At 33.8% G+C, this 21476-nt stretch overlaps 1 long non-coding RNA gene across 1 annotated transcript in view; it reads right to left on the bottom strand.

The window, feature by feature from the left end:
- Positions 1–21476, bottom strand: part of LOC147846759 (uncharacterized) — a 1232122-nt gene that overhangs the window by 516837 nt on the left and 693809 nt on the right. Inside the window, exon 2 of the long non-coding RNA XR_015476495.1 lies at positions 439–630. This is a non-coding gene — a long non-coding RNA (uncharacterized LOC147846759). The remainder of the gene's footprint in view (positions 1–438; positions 631–21476) is intronic.

Here is a 21476-nt window from a genome sequence, read left to right as displayed (position 1 = left end):
AATCTTTCGAGCTCTCTGTGAGCACACTCAAATTAGTTTTTGATAATTACCTATTTGCAATGAGTTTAATCAACAATACTTGTAGTTTTTGGGACAACTTAATTGTTTATTGTTCAATCTACTTAAATTTATAAAAAAAAAATTAGATTAACTTTATCTATTTTTGTTGGGACAACATGAAGGTATTATATGGAACCCAGCATGTTTTTACAGTGTATTACATAGCAGTTTTCATCCATTTATTCCTTCTCCTTCGGCTTAGTCCCTTTATTCATCAGGGTTCGCCACAGTGGAATCAACCGCCAACTTATCTAGCATATGTTTTACACAGCTGATGCCCATCCAGCTGCAACCCAGTACATACTCATTCACACACATACAATATGGCCAATGTAGTTTATTCGATTCACCTATAGTGCATGTCTTTGGACTGTGCACTGTAAAAAATTGCTGTTAAAAAACGGTCAGATTCTACGGTAAAATAATGTTTTTTTACTAAAACAGTAATATTCTGTTAAAAACAGTGCTTTCTGGGTAAAATTTTTGTTTTCGAGAAAGTAACCAACTGCAGAAAACTGTGAGCTAACAGAGTTCAGATTCGATGTTTTGAAGTCTGTGTTTAAAATCACACTTTGTGCCCTTGTTCACTATTCCATCAACTAGTTCACCAATATAGTTCACCTGAGAGTTAATGAACACTAATGAGTGAATTCAGACACTGATGAACACCTGCTGTTAATAATCACAATTACTAAAGGAAAGAGAAACAAGAAACACAAACAGTGACTTGAGTTACAATATAAAATAAAATCAAATAAAATAAAACAGCTTCAGTCTCAGCAGAGGATCATTAAACAACTCCATAAACGACAGCAGACACACACTTATTACTGACTGATTTGACTTCCATACTATTCTCATTGAGATCCAACAGAAATTTGTTGTTTTTTGTGTCACCGTAATAGAGTGAGGGGCTGATTTAGTTGGGCTCTTCACCCTTGAACTCATTTATTAAGACTTTCCAACTGCTGAAATACAGAGTTTACAAAGCGTTTGAACTATAGCAATAAAGTTGGGAAGTCAATAAATAGAGAAATCTGTTTGTCTGAAATTAGTTCTGATAAATGTTTTGTTATAAATCTGGAAGAAGGGCCTCATGCAATGGATTTTATGCTTAGTTGCACGTATTAATTTAATTAATGAGAAGTGGAAACAGAAAAGATACTTCCGTAATTACTTAACAGTTAAGAAATAACATCCAAAAACAGTTCAGTTATGACAAATACACACTCAGACCTCATGAATCTGACCTTGTATCTCAACAATGGTAACATCTCAAATGTTTCATGCTGCAATGCATGCTGGTAGTGGCACGGTACAAATATCCCAGCATGCATTGCGGTATAAATAAATGTTGTATAATGGTCTAACGGTTTTCTTTATTTGTGTTTGATTCTGCTTTTGTTTATGTTTCAACTTTCAGTTGCCTGTTTGAGAGTTAAACTGTTAATTTTGTTAGTTGTCACCATTATTGAGGTTCATATGCTGATTATAGATGTCTCTTTGAGTGCAATTTACACCATAGAGCAGTGTTATTGTCCAAGATATTCTTAAAAACTTCCAGAAATCATTGCCATATATAGACATATAATGTAAAACAATAGATTTAACATTGAATAGGAGCAGTAAATTTTGTTATACTAATGAGAACAGACTCTGCCATTTAATAGCGACATGAACATCACCAGATCTTATTTAGGTATTTGGCTGGCTTGCCTCAAAAAAAAGAGCTTTTTAAACAAAGTTCTTAACAATTGCAGCAGCCAAGATATATAAATGTTAAAAATGACAAGGCTAAGAGCCCAACCAAAGCAAACTCTGTTCTCCATGATGGTGACGTAAAACTTTAACTTTTTCTCAAGAAGAACTTTAGTAGATGTTATACAAAAATACATGTATTAAGTAATAAGTGTAGCTGGTGATGATGTTTGTAGAGTTGTTTAATCATCCGCTGATCATTTAAATGATTTAATCATTTGTTGTTCTTCAGGTTATTTCATTATAAAACTGTGACTAAAGTTTTGTATGTTCTGTTCTTGTTTTTTCCCTTCAGTATTTCTTCATTTGTTCATTGTTAATTGTCAATTATCATTTAATTAGTCAGTTAATTAATTCATTTACTTCAGCTTTGCTACATGTTTCTTGAACACTCAGTAGTGTGGACACTTCAATAAAAACTGAAGTATAGGCTCTGGGGTTTAAAGGGTTAAAGGTGTGAGAGGTAAAAACACAGTGTAAAAATGTATTTTAACAGTAATATACTGTTAATTTACACTACGGAAATAGACTGTTAAAAAACAGTATATTGCTGGCAACCACAGCTGCCAGTAGATTACTGTTAAATCAAGGAAAAAACAGTATTTTACTGTAAAACCTGAAGCTAATTTCTTCTGCGTGTCACCGTTGTGGAGGAGAGTAGAGCCAGTGTATGAGTTAAAGATGAACAATGAACTGCTGATGTTATTCTGCATGTTTCTTTATTTAAAAACAGCAGCTGTTTAGTTGCTGATGCAGTCAGAATCTCTCTGGTGATTCCAGATTTACATGTATGTGTGCTGTTGTGAAAAATAAGACATTAGAGTTAAACCGAATTTTTCTAATTAACTAAAATAAGTTATCATTATAAGTATGCTTCTAAGCATATATAGCACATTACTTCATAAACTCATTCAGCAGTTGACCAAGTTGAGGCAGTTTCTTTCAGTGAGCAAAATGAGTTCACTTGAGTATTGTGTAAATCAATGTAGTCCATGTATTTTTACAGCAACATACTGTAAAATAACAGTACATTGCTGGCAACTGCAGCTGCCAGTATTTTACTGTTTTTTAACGGGACAATTTTTAACAGTGTGGGAAACGGGAGCACCCAGAGGAAACCCACACGAACACGGGGAGAACATGCAAACTCCATACAGAAATGCCAACTTAACTGTTTTCTATTTTTAAAATTTCAAATATTCCTCTGATGGCAAAGGTCAATTATTAGTGGCCAATATTCACTCCCATATATTCTTTTACATATAATTTCAACAATACTGATTAGGTGCACAAGAAATTGTCTTATATTTACCATATTGAAACATATATTACATAATTATTATGCTAAAAATAATTGCTGCTTTTGAATTCAGATATATTGACACTTTTAAAGTCTCAACAAATATAATTTGATCAATAAAATCACAAAATAACCATAACATAAATGTTTTTTTACAGATAATAATTCAATAATTACTCAATAAATGTGATTTGATTGTAATAAATATCAAGGTTAAGAGATATTGTCTTAACAGTATTGTACATACATATTGTAATAATTAGAATTGAAGTGGATTAAAAAGCGTGTTACTTAATTATTATGCTAAAAGGTAATTGCTGCTTTTAAATTCAGCTATATTGACACTTTTTAAGGTCTCAATCATATACTTTGATTAATAAAATCATTAAATAATCATAATTAAATGTTTTTTTTCACATAATAATTCAATAATTACTCAATAAATGTGATTTGATTGTAATAAATATAAAGGTTAAGAGAGTTAAGACAGTATTGCACATACACATTTCATTAATTTGATTAAAAAGTGTTACATAATTATTATGCTTAGATAATTGCTGCTTTATAATTTAGATATAATGACACTTTTAAGATTTCAACAAATATATATAGTAAAATCATTACATAGTCATAAAATAAATGTTTTTTTTTTTCCATAAGGCAAGGCAGAACAAGCTCTGAACCCCTTAAAAAAACTCTGAAAGCAGATATATTTTCATGCATTAAGACTTATTTATACTATCTAATTGTATGGAAATGTATAAAGGATGTACATCACCTAATATATTAAAGTATTATCTCAACCCAATCATAACATCTCAAACTATGAAATTTGGTATTTAAGCCTCTATTACATCAGTCCCAGTTTATCCTAAACACTAAAACATGACTCACAAATTCACAGAAACACACCAAAACACATGCACACACACGCAAACCTGCACACAGCGTCAAAACAGCTATTAATGCTTTGACTGGCATGGAGAGGTCTGGAAGTTTCTTCAGTGAGCAAGTGTGTGTGTGTGTGTGTGTGTGTGTGTGGATGAGGGTGTGCACATGGGCGGGCGATAGGCGCACTTCAAAGAGGTCCAGGATCACATCAACAGCTGGGCTGAGTGTATTTCCCAGAGAGCCTGGACTGCCCACCCACCTGGAAACAGCACATATCCCATATCACAGACATACAGATGCAGAGGACGCAGACGCTCACTCACACACATCCTGACTCAGACTGAGAGAAGTGGAAGTTGTGGATTGTCATTACCGAAGAGGTTTGCTTTTTGCCACAGGCTGGTGATTTTCTCTCTCTCTCTCTCTCTCTCTCTCTACACACACACTCACATGCTGGTAATCTCCTTCTCCCGCAGGCCAACATGATGAGGCTCTTTGATGAACAGATGAACTAGAGATGTAAATCTCTGTCAGAGCAGAGGATCTCACAAACACACACAAACACACACACACACATATACAGTGAACTGAAGATGATCTCAAACACTCAGTGCTGCCACGCTGTGGGTTCAAGGTGGAATAGAAGAATGAATGGGAATAATGGATTAAAAAAAACTATAGAGAAAGCAGTCTTTAGAATTCACTATATATGCTGATATTCAATAATCAATCAATATATTGTGATAATGAACAACAATATTGATATCATGGGCACTTTATAATACTGTGAATAATTATTTATTGACTTAAACTTTTAGAGTGCCTTTTAAGAAGTTCACATTATTGTATACAGTGGTTGCTCATCATAAAATTGTCAAATGATGAAGACTTAATAGGATGTTTATTTACATTCTGGCCTATAAAATTGAAATGCTCGGATTATTTATAGGTCTTTTGTTGATTAACTCTACAGTAAAAATAAGGTCTATTGAGAAAGTATCTTTAGAATGCATCTCAATTCAATTCATATTCATTTGTATAGCATTTTCATTTTGTTTATTATTTTTAAAGCAGCTTTACAGAAAGAATGGTTGATTCTACATTAGACTTAAGAACAATGGTTATCGATGGTTATTATGTAAAAGTAATGTCCAAATTGCACCTCTAGGATGATATAAACATACAGGTAATGATGGTACTGCATATTCAAGAAACATGAATATGAATAAAGCAATGATTGCATTCTGTGATCATGATTATAATGTACAATTAAAATAATACTCTGTGAACACTAATAGGGCAGGGGAGACGGTGGCTCAGTGGTTAGAACTGTTGCCTCACAGCAAGAAGGTAGCTGGTTCAAGTCCTGGTCGTTTGGCATTTCTGTGGAGTTTTCTGCACATTTTCGTGTGGGTTTTCCTATGGGTTCTCATTTTCTGCCATAGTCTACAGACATGTAGTATAGGTGAATTGGATTAACTAAATTAACCGTAGTGTATTAGTGTGTGTGTGTGTGTGTGTGAGTGTGAGGGTGTATGGGTGTTTCCCAGTACTGCGTTGTGGCTAGAAGCGGATCCAATGAGTGAAACATATGCTGGAATAGTTCATTCCACTGTGGTGACCCCTGATTAATAAGGGACTGAGCAGAAGGAAAATGAATGAATGAATGATTATTAATGACTGGTATTTGAAATATAAATGAATTTATAAATATTTTTTTCAGCCAATCACCTGGAGATGTTAATGTTGTGTAATGTAATGACACCACAGTGTGAATGCAGGATATTTACACTATATGGTAGCTCTGATTGGCTGATGTTACTAAGTCCATTTCAAATATGTGATTGCGGGTCAAACTGGCAAGACATTTAGTACCTTGGATAATGTCAAACGATTATTAGAAACTAAACAAATAAATTATGGATCAAATCTGAGACATGTATTTTTATGTCTCTGTCAAATTAAATTGGCAAAAGTGAATTTACTCACTTATGAAGAAAGTGAAACACAAGTGAAGTGTCTACTTCAGTTTTTGAACTATTGTTCCTGAAATTAAAAAGTCAAAATAACAATGAAAAAGTGTTCCATTTTCATCCCACATAATTTATTATTTAAGTAGAAATTTAACCACATACAACTTTATTTGTAAATCATACTACAACATATGATATTTTAAATGCATAATAAAACATGTATGATTGTAAATTAACCAGGTGTTAAAATAAAAAAAAAAAAATAAATAAATAAATAAATAAATATATATATATATATACATAGTTGAAGTCAGAATTGTTAGCCTCCCTGTTTATTTCCCCCCCCCTAATTTCTGTTTAACAGAAAGAAGATTACTTCAAAACATTCTAAACATAATAGTTTTAATAGCTCATTTTTAATAACTGAATTCTTTTATTTTTGCCATTATGACAGTAAATAATATTTTACTAAAATTTTCTTCTATGCAGCTTGTGACAAAGTGGAGCTTTGTCCCTGCTGAGTGAGCAGCACACAGCTCAAACAAATACATGCGGACTACCTGGGGTATCGCCTAGGCAATGGGCAGCTCAGACCACAGGTGGACAAACTCAAAGCCATTTGCCAGAGTCCAAGACCAAGGACAAGAAAAGAAGTGAGGTCATTTCTTGGACTTGTGGGGTGGTACAGACGGTTTGTACCTAAATTTTATAGACATTAAGTGTTTAAGTGTTTGGGGAAGATTTATTTGTGTTGTTTAGTTGACAAATTATGTGTTAAATGTTTACATCGGAAAATGGAAGTACTTGTACTTAATACTTACCTAAAGTGGTAGGACCCAAAAAAAGGCGGGAGTTTGGCCTATAAAAGCAAGCGACCAAATCCCAAGATAATTTGCTTGTAACCAAGTCTGTTAAAGCGTTACAGTGGAACCTCAAACACATATATAAATGTATATATATATATATATATATATATATATATATATATATATATATATATATATATATATATATATATATATATATATATATATTTTTTTTTTTTTTCATGTTTATTTTTCTGTTTTGTTATTACTTTGTTATTTTGGATTTTTGGTGTTTGAACACTTTCGTGTATACATATTCTTCACTGTGGACTGTTTCACCTGCCAGCACTGTAAATAAAACACTTTGCACTAGAGTGCTATCGAGTACGCCATCATTTTTTTGTGGTCCCCGAACCCACTTTTCCCCACCAGAGCGAGCTGAGGCCTGCTCTGTCACACAGCTTAAAGTGGCATTTAAAGGCTTAACTAGGTTAATTAGGTTAACTAGGCAGGTTAGGGTAATTAGGCAAGTTATTGTATAACGATGGTTTGTTCTGTAGACTATCAAAAAGAAATTAGCTTAAAGGGGCTAATAATTTTTTCCTTAAAATGATGTTTCAAGAGTTCACACTTAGATATTGCTTGACAACTGTAAGCAGGTTTGGCATGCTGTCCCGGGAGAGAACCCTGAGCTCGGAGATAGTTGAGCCCAGGGCTCCCGCAAGGTCCATAGAGCATGTGAGGGGAGTACGAGATCAGGTGGTTCTCAAGAGCTCCCCTTTTTTGAAAAGGAGAAAAGGAGGAGAAAGGGGGTGGATGGGGGGTTTCTTCGGAAAACGAAGATAAGAGAGTAATATCTAGCTAGGCTACTTATAGTGAGTTAGCATAGATCTGATTGGCTAACTAATGAGTGTAGATAGGTGGCCAGCTGCAGTCAATTATATCACGTGATCCTCTTTAAATTAGTTTAAAAACTTCACTTAAAAATTAATAACTGCTTTTATTCTAGGTAAAATAAAACAAATAAGACTTTCTCCAGAAGAAAAAAACATTATCACACATACTGTGAAACAATATCGTTTTGTAATAAAATGTCATCGCGTCACTTTGATCCATTTTAATGCATGCTAACTGAAAAAAAAGCAGCATGTCTTTAAAAACAAAGACGCTGACTGCAAACTTCACATTCAACTAGCAAACAATACTTTATATAAAACTAGCGAATACATTAGCTAGCTAATGCATTATATTAACATACTATTAATGAAAAAACAAATCACTTCAGCCTCAAGGGACAAAAATGCCATTGGTACAAACGCAGTACACTAACAGTGTGTTTGTGAGTGCAGGTCATAGCTGGTGTGGAGTGTATTAGTAAAACCTTACTGAGCAGCAGTAGCTCTATGCACTGTTAAAAATTGTCCCGTTAAAAAACAGTAAAATACTGGCAGCTGCAGTTGCCAGCAATGTACTGTTATTTTACAGTATGTTGCTGTAAAAATACATGGAATACATTGATTTACACAATACTCAAGTGAACTCATTTTGCTCACTGAAAGCAACTGCCTCAACTAGGTCAACTGCTGAATGAGTTTATGAAGTAATGTGCTATATATGTTTAGAAGCATACTTATAATGATAACTTATTTTAGTTAATTAGAAAAGTTCGGTTTAACTCTAATGTCTTATTTTTCACAACAGCACACATACATGTAAATCTGGAATCACCAGAGAGATTCTGACTGCATCAGCCACTAAACAGCCGCTATCTTTAAATAAAGAAACATGCAGAATAACATCAGCAGCTCATTGTTCATCTTTAACTTATACACTGGCTCTACTCTCCTCCACAACGGTGACAGACAGAAGAAATTAGCTTCAGGTTTTACAGTAAAATACTGTTTTTTCCTTGATTTAACAGTAATCTACTGGCAGCTGTGGTTGCCAGCAATATACTGTTTTTTTACAGTCTACTTCCGTTGTGTAAATCAACAGTATATTACTGTTAAAATACATTTTTACACTGTGTTTTTACCTCTCACACCTTTAACCCTTTAAACCCCAGAGCCTATACTTCAGTTTTAATTGAAGTGTCCACACTACTGAGTGTTTAAGAAACATGGAGCAAAGCTGAAGTAAATTCATTAATTAACTGACTAATTAAATGATAATTGAGGATTAACAATGAACAAATGAAGAAATACTGAAGGGAAAAAACAAGAACAGAACATACAAAACTTTAGTCACAGCTTTATAATGAAATAACCAAGAACAACAAATGATTAAATCATTTAAATGATCAGCGGATGATTAAACAACTCTACAAACATCATCACCAGCTACGCTTATTACTTAATACATGTATTTTTGTATAACATTTACTAAAGTTCTTCTTGAGAAAAAGTTAAAGTTTTACGTCACCATCATGGAGAACAGAGTTTGCTTAGTTGGGCTCTTAACTCTGTCATTTTTAACAATTATATATCTTGGCTGCTGCAATTGTTAAGAACTTTGTTTAAAAAGCTCCTTTGTTGAGACAAGCCAGCCAAAAACCTAAATAAGATCTGGTGATGTTCATGTTGCTATTAAATGGCAGAGTCTGTTCTCATTTAGTATAATAAAATGTACTGCCCCTATTCAATGTTAAATCTATTGTTTTACATTATATGTGTATATATATATATATATATATGACAAAGATTTCTGAAAGTTTTAAAGAATATCTTGGACAATAACACTGCTCTATGGTGTAAATCGCACTCAAAGAGACATCAATAATCAGCATATGAACCTCAATAATGGTGACAACAAATTTAACAAAATTAACAGTTTAACTCACAAACAGGCAACTGAAAGTCTAAACATAAACAACAGCAGAATCAAACACAAATAAAGAAAACCGTTAGACCATTATACAACATTTATTTATACCGCAATGCATGCTGGGATATTTGTACAGTGCCACTCCCAGCATGCATTGCAGCATGAAACATTTGAGATGTTACCATTGTTGAGATACAAGGTCAGATTCATGAGGTCTGAGTGTGTAGTTGTCGTAACTGAACTGTTTTTGTATGTTATTTCTTAACTGTTAAGTAATTACGGAGGTATCTTTTCTGTTTCCACTTCTCATTAATTAAATTAATACCTGCAACTAAGCATAAAATCTATTGCATGAGGTCCTTCATCCAGATTTATACCAAAACATTTATCAGAACTAATTTCAAACAAATAGATTTCTCTATTTATTGACTTCCCAACTTTATTGCTATAGTACAAACATTTTATAAACTCTGTATTGCAGCAATTGGAGAGTCTTCTGTAATGAGTTCAAGGGTGAAGAACCCAACTAAATCAGCCCCTCACTCCATTACGGTGACACAAAAAACTCCTTAATTTCTGTTGGATCTCAATGAGAATTGTATGGACGTCAAATCAGTCAGTAATAAGTGTGTCTGCTGTTGTTTGTGGAGTTGTTTAATGATCCTCTGCTGAGACTGAAGGTGTTTTATTTTATTTTATTTTATTTAATGTTGTAACTCAAGTCACTGTTTGTGTTTCTTGTTTATTTTCTTCAGTAATTGTAATTATTAACAGCAGGTGTTCATCAGTGTCTGAATTCACTCATTAGTGTTCATTAAAACTGTCAGGTGAACTATATTAGTTAACTAGTGTATGAAATAGTGAACAAGGACACAAAGTGTGATTTCAAACACAGACTTCAAAACATCGAATCTGAACTCTGTTAGCTCACAGTTTTCTGCAGTTGGTTACTTTCTCGAAAACAAAAATGTTACCCAGAAAGCACTGTTTTTAACAGAATATTACTGTTTTAGTGAAAAAACATTATTTTACTGTAGAATCTGACCGTTTTTTAACAGCAATTTTTTACAGTGTGTCTCTATTGATTAGGCTGGATCAATGCCAGTGATTTCCAATGAGACGTATTGTGAGTGTTTGTAAGTGTGTGTGTTAGAGTGTGTGCACATGAGAGAGAAGACGGGTGCCTGAAAACCTCTTCAGGGACAAATTTGAAGAAACACATCTGCTGACCCACTGCAGTATTTCACAATGTGAAACCAGCATAATACACTTGTGCTTACTTGCATATACACATTTTTACTGTTACCCTCAGCTGCTGCAACTCTTGCTCCAGATATCACACATCTATATATTTCTTTACTGCATTGAATTTTGTTATACCTTTCCTCATCTTTGTTTAGTTCTAGATTATTTGAGCAGTAAATGCTAGTTTTCATATACTGCTATACAGCTCAACATAAATGAGTATTGCGGCTCTGACAGATCTCTCTTTTTAATTCAAGTTCTATATTAAAAGCTTTAAAATAATATATTACATATAAATTATATGAGTCAGTACCAAAGCCAATACGGGAATTAATCTAACAAAATGCTGGCAACTTGTTCTTTACAACTCTCACCTGCTGCCCACTGAAGCTAAGCAGGGCTGCGCCAGGTCAGTACCTGGATGGAACACATAGAAAAGTTAGGGTGCTGCCAGAAACCGGCAGAGGGTGCTTAACCTGCGGTCTCTGTGGGTCCTATAATGTAATGCCCCAGTATATTGATGGGGACACTATAGTGCTCAGTGAGCACCGTCTTTTGGATGAGACCCTAACCCGAGGTCCTGATCTGGGGTGCAGTTCCAAAAACCATCATTAGACTAAGGTGTCAGATTTCCGTCGTTATAAACATAGTTTGTTGATTGGGTGTTTTCCAAATCAATTGTTCCAACAAACATTCCCAAACTGCATCGCAAACTTGAACATTTGCAACTACAACTCTAAAGCTGTAGTTAGAATCATAGTTCCACCCACCCCCACTATGCCCTATTTAAAACTTTCCAACATTTAAACATTAAATAATAATTAAAAACATGAAAGTCATCTCTCTTACATGTAATTTGCTTTCAAATAATTTTTTACAGTTCAGTTTTAGTGATCTTCATATTGACAATTGCGAACTCTTCGTAGTGCACTTTGAATCATTTATGTAATTTTGAACGCAGCCGTGACTCACGACAAAAGCTATAGGTGACCTATTGAAAACACAATCTATTTTACGCCTCCAAAGAAACAAATATATGAGTTAATTTTAATTTATAGTAGCCTAGGCTATTTATTACGACATGGATATGTACTGGATTGGGACTATATGCAAAAAAATTTTTGTAATGGTTTAAATGTGTCAAAGTTGTAAAAGTTGACATAAAACAAAACAAAAGACTACTTAAAATATATATATATATATATATATATATATATATATATATATATATATATATATAGTTTCTTAATAAATAGCCTACTATAAATTAAAACCATTAACGTGCTGATTTATATATGATATTAGAATATGTGTTAACTTTTTGTTTTTTGTAAGTGGTTGTTTGTTTATGTAGAATAAAAAATATTGAATATTCTCAATAATAATTGCAAAGGAAACATATATTTCTATATATTTCAATTAATATGGAAAACCAGTCCATGTTTTTACTAAAAGTAATGTTGGATTTAAAAAAATTAATCTGTGGGTGTGAAAAACAATGCACAAAAAAGTTATACAGAATTTCTCTAAAGAGATTGTTACTCCACTTGTTTAGAACGTCATCATGGACTTTTTGCATTATAACTAACATAGTTCAAATGATGGATCTGTGACAGAGCAACTACAGTTTTGGGAAACACTCCTCACTACATCGTTCTTTTCCCAAACAATGCATTGTACTATGATAGTTCAGCCACGAGTTATGTTGTTGTTTGGGAAACGCACCCCAGGTTGTTAAAAATCCCAGGATGTACTTCGAAGAAGAGTAAGGGTTTAACCCGGCTTCCTGACCAAATTTGCTTACTGGTCTCTGTCCATCATGGCCTCTTAACTATCCCCATATCATATTTGGCTTCATCGTTCTGTCTCATCTCCACCACCAATCAGCTGATGTGTCTGGCGCAATATGGCTGCCGTTGTGTCGTTCAGGTGGTGGCTGCACATTCATGCTGGATAAGGAGATTCCTCCTAAAAATGTGTAAAGTGATTTGAGTGTCCACAAAAGCGCTATATAAATGTAAGGAATTATTAATTAAAAACTTAAGATAACAGTGCAAAAACGAATATACCCAAATATTATGTTGAGGGAAAAATATTAAATTAAATGTAAATAAAGAGAAACAAATATAAAACAAATATATACGGGCAAAAATATAAATATAAATGTATCAAATTCAATTGCATTGTTTTAATTTTTTTTTGCTTACTATATTGTTTTAGGACTATTTAGTATATTAGGATTAGGATTTTTAGGACCACCTTGACAAGTAACACACTAAATTTACCTGATTGTTCAAACCGAAATAGTCACAGACTTCTTTACATTTGTCATATGTTCATTCAATCATTTTCCTTCAGCTTAGTTCTTTTATTAATCAGGCATTGCCACAGCGGAATGAACTGTCAACTTATGCAGCAAATGTTTTACACAGCGGACACCCTTCAAGCTTATTCAAACCACGTTTACAATATGTCTTTGGACTGTGGGCGAAACCAGAGCACCCAGAGAAAACCCACACCAACATGGGGAGAACATGCAAACTCCACACAAAAATGCCAACTGGCCCAGCTGGGACTTGGACCGGTGACCTTTTTGCTATGAGGCGACAGTGTCACCCCCATCTGAAATATGTATCTGGCAAAGTGGGAAATGAGAGGTGATTGGTAGCCTTTGGGTGTGTTCAAACTTTGTAGATATTATGCCATCTAAAGCCACACCTCTTAAAATCACAAACGCGCATCTTAAAGATGACAGTAGACAATCCACCAGATCAGGGGTGCCAAAACTTTTTTTTTTGAAGGGCCAAAAACCTAGTTTTTGAGGCTATTGGGCTGAAGGTAATAGTTGCCATAGGTAATTGCCTAATTTAATAAATATTATTAAAAAAAGACTGTAAAACATTACTTTATATTAACTAATTACAATACCCAGGTACAAAAAAATTCTGGCCCAGATTTAGCATAAATCTGGCACAGCAGGCATTCCTCTGGCATTGGCATACAGCATTTGGGCCAAACATGGCCCTGGTTTGGCAGAGGTGGCACCATCTTTAAGGTGGCACACAATACTTGGGCAAGATGTAAAATGTAGTATTTGGCCCAGATGTTAAAAAAATATGTGGGCCATGTAAGTTTGGCCTTTCTTGACCAACTTTTAAAATACATTTTAATATTTTCAAATATTTTCAAACCACCAATTACCCTGGCACATGTTTTATGGATGCCCTTGCAGCCACAACCCAGCACTATCTGTACAACTCTCAGTGCTGGGAAACACTTACACACTCATACAATACGGCCAAATTTGTTTATTCAATTCACTTATAACGCATGTCTTTGGACTGAAGCACACTTTGAGCAATTAAAACAAATTCTCTTACGATTGCTCTGTTAATATGATTTGTATGTTTTTTCAAACAAGTCATTCCTTTCCTCTTCAGCAGACCTTGACTCCTCATTTGCCTGCTGTGAACACGTACCTCCGTCAAACATCACAGACATTTCCTGTTCCTCCCTACCATATTGTACAGTATAGTTTGATTTACTGGGTGGGCCAGAAATTCCCGCCCTTGATATGTCCCTCAGGAGTAGTTATTGTCCTGTTCGGAGCACCGGGCCTCTCATTTCACACTGACAGAATGTGTGTCCGCTCACAAAAACTCTCCTGACCTCTAAAGGGTGGCATATGGCTGTCTGAGGAGGTGCCCGTTATATTGGATTTGTTTTATTGTGTTGAGGTCAAGCGATAGAAATCAATCGGACAGGAAGGACTGAGAATGACAGAATGAGGAGTGTGACATTATTAGATAACAGTAATTATGACTGAAGGAGAGAAAGAGAGAAAATGGCCATACAAGTGTTTCAGTCTAATATTAGCCTGCTTAAAGGGATAGTTCACCCAAGAAAGAAAATCACACCAAGAAACAGTACATCAACTGTCTAATTAAACCTTTTTTGAATGTTTTTTCAGGATTGACCTTCAGAAGCTTTTCAAGAGTTTCCATTATTTGGAAATTATCCTGAACTCTATTATCCTAAATGCAATTAAAACGGTCTCTTTAAGATGTAACTTTATTACTTTATTTTCATTCTTAATACCCTGGCATTGGTTTGATTTTTTTAAAATATTTTTGTGCTGTTTACAATTTGTTGTATTTATAACTGCATATTTTTACAATTTCTGTACGTTAATTAAAAAAATAAAGTTACAAAAATGATTAATAATTACAAAAATTTGCAGGAAAAAGATTTGAAAATGTAATGCTGAGTAATGCTAATACTATGTAATACTGAATAAAAAAAAATATATTTACTGTCATATATTAATAATGCTAATATTAATAAATACGTAAAGGTGCATTAGGTGATCTGCCAAAATGCTATGCGTTAGCATAATATCTTTGAAAACAAAGATATTATGCCATCTAAAGCCACACCTCTTAAAATCACAAACGCGCATCTTAAAGATGACAGTAGACAATCCACCAGATCAGGGGTGCCAAAACTTTTTCTTATGAAGGGCCAAAAACCTAGTTTTTGAGGTTAGTGGGCTGAAGGTAATAGTTGCCATAGGTAATTGCCTAATTTATTAAATATTATTAAAAAAAGACTGTAAAACATTGCTTTATATTAACTAATTACAATACCCAGGTAGCAAAGAATTCTGGCCCAAATTTAGCATAAATCTGGCACAGCAGGCATTCCTCTGGCACTGGAATACAGCATTTGGGTCAAACATGGCCCTGGTTTGGCAGAGGTGGCACCATCTTTAAGGTGGCACACAATACTTGGGCAAGATGTAAAATGCAGTATTTGGCCCAGATGTTAAAAATTGATATGTGGGCCATGTAAGTTTGGCCTTTCTTGACCAACTTTTAAAATACATTTTATTATTTTCAAATAAAGAAAAAAATTCTACCAATCAGGTCGCTTTGAGAAAAAGCACACCAATAGCACGCCTAAAGCACAATGATTCATTGGTTTATAAGTATCATTGCAGTCGTGTCACACCAATATACAGTATCTGGCCAAGTTCAGGCACAGTTATGGGTTATTAACTTGGCTGAGACTTGGCCAAGATGATCCATGTTTGGCCCTTGTCTGGAAGCAAGAGTTGGTCCAGTCATGTACCGTAATTCACTGCGGCATGTGGGCCAAGCAAAAGCTGATTGTGTGGGTCAGAGCAGGGCCAGATTTATTTATTCTATTTGGTTAGTTTTTGCCTTTATTTGCTCACCGATGACTTCTGCATATTTCTCTTTCCATTGGTTAACAATATTTACATTTTAAATAACTGAAACATTTAATTTTTATTTTGCAGTAAACCAAACAAACAAGGTTTCATCAAATTAGAAATGACGATTACTGTGTTAAAGGCATCACTCAACCCTCTCACCCATTCTCACTCTCCTCTTCTCAGATGATATGGGCTAAATCAAAGGTTACAATGGCCCAACTTTGGGCATCTCTGCACTAGATTGACCATTTTGAAAACTTAATAGTACTTCATAATACTACAATTCTGAACAAAAACTGCATTATATCTATTATGTTTACAGTTGTATAGTTAGCAAAACTTGGTCTCACTCTCTCACTTGCTTTGTCCTAAAGTGAATGCAGTATGTTTAGTGGTTGGCCGGCGGGGTGCAGAAATTAAACATATTACTAAGCCATACTTACATGCTATTTCAGACCAAATATTCAGAGTAGCATGGTAAACAATAAAGGAATCACATCACAGGTTGTCATTGTTCAAAAATGAACCAATGTAAATATAAAACCAACTTTAGCTCAGTAAAGCAGGCTAGGTGGAATAGCGCTATTTACGTATGTTTTGATGTTAAACTAAATAAAAATGTACATTATCGATGCTATAAAAGGTAAATTATGAAATTGATATTAGTCACATCAGTCTTTTGCCGCACGATTTCAGTGGCTGAACAACCCTTCTATGCAAACAACCTTTTCGTAATGACAACATCTACATAAGTTTTGCATAAATAAAATAGTTTTAAAAAACTAACATTACCTGTCTAAAAGAAATTCTTCAGCCATGTTGTCATCATTCCTCCAGCATGTAAAAGTAACTCCAATGTTGATTCAGGATTTTAAAAAGTTTTGAGTCAGCATTTGTTTTTACTGCTGTCACTTTTACTGCTGTGGGCACGTGACCGCTGTGTGTGTGCATGCACAAACGGCGGATCTGCGTGAATGGGGTGCGCAGATGTACAAATCTACATTTGTTGACAGACAGTTTGGGCTACTTATTAGAATTATGGGAATTTTCTGACAATTTTTAATTTGATGAACATTTTTTAGTTTTATTCTTTACACAGAATATAAAAATACATATAAATACATTTAGATAATTTACTTTGATCATTACTAATGGACTGTGAAGAGACTTTCAACCAGCACACCAAAAATGTTTCTGAATACAATCATCAACTGCATCATTAAATGTCATTTATTTTACTGCATTATAAATGTATAGTACAAATAAAATGCTAAATAAATACACATACTTCTCCAAATTAGTACTCTCCCCAACAGTTTTATTTTATAAATTTAATAGTGTTTAATTGTATGCAAATTATGTTTACTGTTGTAAACACAGATACTGTGTTGCAAGAACATTTTCACAACGAAGTGCTATATCATAACATTATCCCACTATGTTCAGTAAATGGGATTACAACTAAAATCTGACACTGTGAAAATGTAAAAAAGTAAGAAAAATGGAAATCTTTAAAAATAGAGAAAAGAAAGAGAAAACATCAGGCAGGATGACAGACAGCAATACAAAGGTACAACACCTTAGAGTCTGTCATAGATGAATCTTTCTGTCTGTATTGCCCTTACCCGTCTTACTTCATTATGAAGATAAATGCCTTTGCCTTTTGCAGCTCTGAACATTCCAGTCTCTCACACAGAGAATAAAAAAGGCACAATTGCTTTGGGTGTTCGTGTGTTCATGTTAGTGAGTGTTTGTATATTACAAGTAAGTTGAGAACAGGTCAGCCACCTTTCTAAAACAGACCATTGTTCTGCTCTTCCTGTCAATTACTGAACAGTAAATGAGGGAGGAAAGACTTACCTAACTACCCATGTCCTCCCTCTGTCTCTCGTTCCTCCCATTTCACACTTCATCCATTCCTTTTTGTGACCCTGCTGCCTCATTACATCTCAGTAATATGGTTTCCTGCCCAGCAATTTGATATGTTGCCATAGGCATGTGCTCTGATGGCTTTGGAGATAATGAGAGATGTACAACTGATTTGTTCCTGTCAGAGCAGATATAGTTGCACTGTTAGCATATTTGTTTTACAAGACACAATAAGTATGCTAATATAACTAAGTTATTATAAATTATTAATCATTTCAGCAGGGACTAGGGAAGTAAGAAGGATTTTGCACGTTGAATTAATGTATCCAAATCATCCAAACCAACAGGTGGCAGCATATGCTTAAGATAGCTATCCTAAAATAGTATGCAAGTTAAGTTTGAGATTGACTGACATAAAAATACACATCTACATTTTGTTGTTGCTGTTGTTGTATAGTATTTGTAATATTTTCCCACTTGTAAAAGTGGAGGCACACTTTCTTAACATTTATGTTTTTAACTTTTTTTGTGGCAAGGATGGATGTTGTTCTGGAGTTTGGAAAAGGTAATGCCTTTAGCATTAAGCAAATGCTAATGAAATTGTAATACTCTGTATAATATCAAGATTTTTAAATGTGCAGTTTAGAAAAAAAAATGGGACTCAAAATATGAGTTAAAGACTTTCTGGATTTAATCCTAAATTTGCTAATCTTTGCTAATCTTACTAACAAACATCAATGATGTGCTAAAAAAGCTAACTGTAATTTTAACAAATGCTAAATGACATTATCTATTGTTGTTTTATTAATTAAACACTACATATGACTAATATCTACACATAACATAGCTAATTGCAAAAAATAAACACCACATCAATTCAATTATACTTTTTAACACTATGGCTATTTTGAGGGGTAAAATGCTACAAACAAGTAGCTATTGGCCTCTGAATGTTAATTGTCTTTTTCACAGTGGTAAAAATGAGTAGTGTGTCATTAGAATTTGCTTAAAACGTATTATATAACAGGTACACCAAACAATTCACATGCAAAATAGGCTAACTATAGAAAATATTGTAATTGTAATGTTTGTCATATCTGTAACATTTTTTATTCTACTCTGAAAATCTAAAATACTATTTGGTTTAGTTTTTTATCTCATAGCGTCAGATTTGCATCCAATCAGATGTGAATTTACATTAAATAAAAGTTGTTAGGAATGACTTCGTTGCCATCTGGTGGTTTGATGAAAACACAATTGCAAACTTAGCTATAAATAAGGTGTAGGTTGAAGGGAAATAAACCTGTTGTTGATTAACGGTTCGTAAAGCAAGAAGAAGTTTCCTTTAGACATATCTGTCGCTGGATCTACTTTTGTGGTGCAGTTGTGCAGATTCCAGGACTGAAATAACAGTTGAACGTAATTAGACTATTGGATCAAAAGAGGGCAGCATTGCACCTCAAAGAAAAAAAAAAAAAAAAAAAAAAAACACTGAAGGACGTTACCGAACTAAAAGGGGTAAATTGAAATGAAATTAGATTAAATTGACTATTACAGGCCAAATAAATATACATAGATACATGCATACACAAACAATTAGTTCAGATAAGTTGCACAAAATGACAACATTTAAAACACATGTAATACTGTCCCAATAATGTGCCTTTTTGATAAATACCCTGTCTCCAAAGATTCTAGCATGCACTGGACTGGAACAACGTTTTTGGATAAAAATATTATTTGAAAAAGTATAACTGTTGCAGAAAATAAAAATTAAATAAAGCACATCAAATTTTTTTATTTGGCATCACAGTGGCACAGTGGGTAGCATGATCACCTCCCAGCAAGAAGGTCGCTGGTTTGAGCCCCGGCTGGGTCAGTTGGCATTTCTGTGTGGAGTTTGCATGTTTCTCCCCGCGTTTGCGTGGGTTTCCTCCGGGTGCACTGGTTTCCCCAACAAGTCCAAAGACATGCGGTACAGGTGAATTGGGTAAGCTAAATTGTTTGTAATGTGTGTGTGTGTGTTTCCCACTGATGGATTTTTTTTCACATTGTCATTATGGGGTATTGTGTGTAGATTTTTAGGAAATAAATGAATTTCATACATTTTTTAATAAGGCTGTAACATAAAAATATAGAAAAAGTGAAGCGCTATAAATACTTTCCGGATGCACTGTATAAGGTTTTTTGAATGTGTGTTTTTTTTTAAGTGTTGTAAAGAAATCAGTTTTTAAAACTAAAGAAAACAGCAGAAGTCAATTATTTATTTCACTTATTTAGCCCGAAATGTTTACTGTTCCAAAATAATATAAATGTTTCCTAAAATGAAATATATTGTGTTAAATGGGGGGTGGGGGGTTTACCCAGACATTTAAAAGGTACTTATTTTAGAGCAGTAATCACAATACCATGATATCTTGAAACCTTGATATTTTTATCCAAGGTTATCACTCCATCAGAAATATACCCACCTAGTTCCATATTTACATCAAACATAATCATATCAATTCACCTGGATTCAGTAAATACAAATAAAACTGCATTTTTAATGGTTTAACCTTACTGCATCAGACTTCAGAAGAAAACAGTGTCATTGACTTCTCCATGAGCGCCCATACAGTATTTCCATCTGAAGTTAGGGGTAGGGGCACTTTCAACCCCAATACAATATTAATGCCCACCTTATACGTGTGCCGCCTGCCAACTCCCCTATAATGCATCAGTGTTACCTGACTCAGCACTTTTCTTCGTCAGCCTCATCACCCTTAAGGGGTCACAGCGTCTGCCAGGGTCACAGGGCTTTTTAATACCTCTCTACGTGCAACTGGCTTTCCAGTAATGAAAGGTGTTGCTGTCAGGCTTAGACTATTTGACTTGGAGATTCAGTCTATAGATACTGAACTGCTGCCTTTGTGCTATTTAAATGGAATCAGATGTATGGGATAAAAATAACGGTTGCAAATTATGTGTGCTGTGGAAAATAAATTGTAGCTGCAAAAAGTAAAATAAATAATAATAATAATAATAATACAAATAAATCCTAGCTAAAAATAAATAATCTCAAAGGTAAAACAATAACAATAATACATAATGAGAAAACAATATAAAAAAGTTGAATACTAAAATGATTACATATAAAACAGTAATAAATAATTACATAATAATAATAATAATAATAATAATAATAATAATAATAATAATAATAATGATAATAATAAGTATTATTATTACCATTATTATTATTATTGTCATTATTATTATTACTAATGATAAAAATATATTACAAAAATGAAAATCACACATTAAGGTTACTGTAAACTTTGTAAATCATTTACTAACATTCACTAAACATTTTTTATGTTAGTAAATCTTTTCAGTTATTACTAGTTATTTTTAAATTGTTGCAAAGTCATTGGAATTAATTTGTGTTATGTTGTGACTAACATAATACATATTAATAGCAAATTCGAAGAACTGATAATAACTTTGAAGTTACGATATGAAGAATTTTAAGA

Source organism: Danio rerio, chromosome 1 (genome assembly GCF_052040795.2).
Source record: "Danio rerio strain M-AB ecotype USA chromosome 1, GRCz13ab, whole genome shotgun sequence".
Taxonomy (NCBI): Eukaryota; Metazoa; Chordata; class Actinopteri; order Cypriniformes; family Danionidae; genus Danio; species Danio rerio.
The sequence above is the reverse complement of the archived record's forward strand: the minus strand, read 5'-3'. Positions and strand labels throughout refer to the sequence as shown.